Source organism: Choloepus didactylus, chromosome 9, assembly GCF_015220235.1.
Source record: "Choloepus didactylus isolate mChoDid1 chromosome 9, mChoDid1.pri, whole genome shotgun sequence".
Lineage (NCBI taxonomy): Eukaryota > Metazoa > Chordata > Mammalia > Pilosa > Megalonychidae > Choloepus > Choloepus didactylus.
The window spans coordinates 66,921,472-66,926,015 of NC_051315.1; the positions used below are offsets into that span (position 1 = coordinate 66,921,472).

At 43.6% G+C, this 4,544-nt stretch overlaps 1 pseudogene; it reads right to left on the minus strand.

Annotated features, from left to right (window-relative positions):
- Positions 1-289: 289 nt before the first annotated feature.
- On the minus strand, positions 290-3,834 carry LOC119543759 (annotated as a pseudogene).
- Positions 3,835-4,544: the final 710 nt, after the last annotated feature.

The window sequence follows — 4,544 nt, forward strand, 5'->3', positions numbered from 1 at the left end:
TTTTTTTTTTCTTAAACACCATGTCATTAGGACCATGGTCTGGAAGCGATCAGGAGGGGGTCAGGAGGCTCACAGCAGGCAGGACCCGCGTTCTCCAGGCCCACCCTGCCCCACATCCACGTGGCCACACATGGCCCTCAGGTGGCCAGAACACAAGCAAAGGGTCCCAGAAGGAAGAGCTGGGATCCTGGGATCACTTAGAGTTTTTTGGTTTTTTTTTCCCCCCAAATCCTATAAAAGGAGCGCCTCTAACAATCTGCTTCTCGTGGGACTTGGTCAGGCAAGGCTCCTAGTTGCTGGTCTTCTTTAGTTTCAGTACAAGCTTTTTCCAAATTCTCTCCAGGGCCACTTCTCCCATGAAGAACATGATGGCAAAATTACACTTGTAGCAGTCTTTGTTATAATACATGTGCTTCTGGAAATTTTTATCCAAAAATTCCTTCTAAAAGTCAGCCATTTCCTCTGCATTCAGCGTTGCTTTTTGACCAGACCTAACTTTCAATCTCAGGCCTTTAGCTTTTAGTCTTGAGTGAATAAATTGTTTTTTCTTACTAAAGTCTAATTCTGGTTTGCCCAGAATTGTTGATTCCAGTATTCTGTTTCTCTCAGCTTCCGTTCCAATGGTGATTCATTTTCAGGGATGTAAAACTCAACAGCTCTAAGATTTGAATATTTATATGGGGGTCCTATCCAATCGTGGCAAGATTTTTTTGGAGGGCAGAATCTTGAGCCCGGGCTGGGGGCCGCATTCCTGCACTGGAGACGCTGTGCTCTGAGGCCGGCGGCCCGGGGTCCACGCAAGCGCATCACAGTCTTACTCCGAGGCCGCCGGGCCGTAAGGCCGTCATGGCTCGGCGTCCACCCAGCTCCTCCCCTTAGTTTAATTAAGTTCCTTGTCTGAAAACCGGCATTAGGTCTCCTCACAACTGAGACACTAAGGGTTTGGTACCGTCTCTCTTTCACCTCCAGGTAGGACCTTGAGGAAGTCACTGCATAGCTGAACTTCAGTCGCCCCAGCTGTAAAATGCTGGGATTAGCCAATTGGCTTCTAATGGTACAGCCACACCTAAAAGCCCGTGATTCACCTCATGCTTCTAATCTTACCCATCTGCAGCCCAGCTCCCAAACAAAAATCAGTTGGTCCAAATCCTGAGTTCGCACATAATCTGATAAACTAGTCACTGGTGCGTGAAGGGAGAGGTTGATGGGGTTTGCAGATGAATTTTCAGAATAGCCTCTGGGAGAAAGGCATGGCACCTGAGTGGCTTTAATGGGGAGTTCAGCTGGGGAGATGGGGCCTGTGGCTCTGCAACCTCCTGAGCTAGAGATATTTTTAGGCAGGCCTGGTTTTGAGGCAGCCATCCTGAGAGCAGTTGGTTTCATGGCCTGGTTTCAGCCGCACTGCAGGAACAGTGACCACAAGCAGGGCAGTCTTGAGCCAACTTTCACACTTGAATAATATTAGCAACTGAAATCAGAGACTGGAGAAGAAAAGAAGTAGTCTTTGGATGGCACCACTTTTTTATTTTTTGTTTTTTGCTTTTTGTGTTTTCAGTGCATTTACTCCAAGTCTGGGTCTGTCTTCTGAAATAGAGATAGGCAGCTATCATTTTGGGGTAATTGAGAGTTAAACTCTGAAGTCACCACCGGAGTTTGTGATATGGGGCAAGGATTAGCAATATCACTGACTGTAACATTGGGCAAGTATTAGGTTGAATTGTATGAACTTGCCAATATTTGACCTTTTTTGACCAACAAAATCAGGAATTCCACACGGTTCAACCTAGTAACTTTCTCTTTGCTTTAGTTTCCTCACGTGTGGAATGCAGATAGACACAGACCTTGTAAGAGTGTTTTGAGGACTAAGTGAGAGAAGACACAGAAGGCCCTCAGGATAGTCCCTAACTCAAAGAACGCACTAAGTACTGTCAGCTCTGCTGCTGCCACCACGACCACAGCCATCAGCACCACTGCCACCTCCACCACAGGCTCTATCAGCTGAATCCTGGGAGCCGATGCTGGGAGCTGAGGCTGTTTCAGGGATGCAGGACACAAATAAACCAGGACAAATTGGTCACACTAGATGAATCAAAGAATTTCATTCTAATCTCAAGGATAGGAAAAGAGAATAAGGTTCATACTACAGAATTTTCAGGTCATTCTGAAAATTGAAGGTTTTGTTTTCCTCACAGCACAGAAACAAGTCATAGCAAAGGGCTTATGATTGGGTTTTGCTTTAACAAATTTGGGCTCCATCTTTAGCCTTACATCTATGTTGTGGCAACCACGTGACATGCCATTTACTTTAATTATGTATACACACATGCATATATGTTGTGAAGCACATACAATGTAAATGAGACAACCTCAACATGATCTGTGTACAAGAGTTTCATTGGATTTTTTCTCTCAGTAATGAATAGGAAGCAATGAAAAGAGAGGAAATATAAAACATTTGCAGTGGTATTATCATCATAATTAAATAAAATTTATTAACTTAAGCAAATTCACTTGGGCTTTTTATAGCTCATGGAATCTAGGAAACAGGAAATAGTTTCTGTACACATAATAAGGAAGTACCTATTTTTCTTCCCATAACACTCCTGTGTTTTGTCTTTTCTCTTCACATTCATTCCCTTGATGCTGAAGCTATCTGTTCACAGAAGATCAGGGAACACTACATTCACTAGGTCAAATGATAGCTGAGGGAACTATCGGACTTCAAGGCCAGCATTTCCCCACTGCTGATTGCACAGATTCAGAGATCTTAGAAAACAAAACAAAATAACCTTGAACCTGCCTTGCTTTAAACTCTCTCCTAAGCAAGCATCTTTCAAATAAATGTGAGAAAGTTCAGTTTTGAACATGTATTAACAAAAGATGTTTGCAAGAGAATGCCTGATTGTACCTAATAATGGCTTTGCTCTTAGAATTAATTCCTTCCTGGTGACAAAGGCTCTGCTTTTGAACTCCTGGGTATGACCAGGCAAAGCATTTTTGCTTGGCTTGGCTCTCTTAAATGGGTAGAAAATACCTGGTATTTTGTGGGTAGTAATTATACTACAGTAGTTACTACGCATTATCAAAACTTCATTTTTTGACCAAAAGCCAACTGTGCTCTTTAAAACAAACATCTTTTGAAAGCTTAGTTTGCTTTGAAATGATTTTAAAATCCACTTTGCAAATAGGATCTGGTAAAAGTCAGTTGTTGTTTTTTTTTAAACTGGGCCTGTCACTTGGTTTGAGTTCCTTCAGGTTTTATAAGAGCAGTATGTGATCTTTCCACTTACGCTGTCTTAATGCTTCCTTTTCTCTTCATCACGGTGGAGGTGTGTATAACGACGTGTCCCCCAAGGAACAGATTTACTCTAGAGTTTTTGTCTATAACTGAGGTAGGGGAAGTAAAACACTTAAACAGCCAGGCAAACAAATAATCTTTTCCATACTTGAAAGACTAGTGAATCATCAATGGACATGATTTCACAACTGTGGGTCACTTTCTAATAAGACCAATTATTAAGTGAAACCATGATCATCAAGTTGGTGGGATTAGGCAATGAAGCGTGGTGCCATGGGGGCTGATGTGGAAGGATGGGACATTTAAAGATCCAAATCTTTAAACCTGCTAGTGTCCAAATATAGGAACTCCCTCCAGAGCCTCTTCCCCTCACGGTTAATTTCAGAACAATGATAGATACCTCACAAGGACCTGGTGAAGTTAAATGTGATACACATGTGATGGAGAAATGTTTTTTTTTTTTTCTCTTGGAATTCTCCTACCTCCTCCTCCCACCTCTGTCCCTTATATAAGCAGGCCCTGGGCCCTTGGCTCATTGTCTCAAGGTAGAGGAACGATGTGACAGGATAAAAAGCAAAACAAGAGCAACCAACCTTCTGTGTGTTGTGTTTTGTCTTATAAAAACCCTCAGAGGACTGGAGAAGATTTGGACTACAGCCAAAGTGTTTGGAAGAAAAAAAGTTTGAGGAGGCTGGGGCTTTTCTGGAAAACTAGAAACACTTCACTCAGCATGGGTGGGAAGAAGATGGGTGAAAGGTGAGGAGGGCAAAGGCATGTTGATGAGTCCTCCCCTCCTCCCCTGTGGAGGCAGCAAGCCTGGGGAACACAGTCATATGGTGTGTGTAACCAGGCAGAGCTACTGAACTTTCCAGACTCTGGAGTGGCCCTAAAGTAGCAGGCAGCTGCTGGGCACAAATGGGCCATGTGAACAGGAACAAGGTATAAATGCATCAGTATCAATAAAGGAAGACTAGAAGGAACTGTGGACACTTTGGTTGATGCCTCCTCAAAGAGTTGTCTCAAGGGATAGTTCCCTCCCGCCCCATCCCGAGCTCTCCACGGACACTCAGCGTTGTGACAGGGAGGGCCCAGGGGAGGCTCTCGGATCCAGGCAATGAGGAAAACCTGTTCTGTAGAAGCACAGCTGTTACCAAACATCCCAAAGCAATAAGTTTTGCATGTTTGCTCATCACCACCATCATTCCCCAAACAGTTCCAACATGCATATGTTTGCAGCTTAACTACT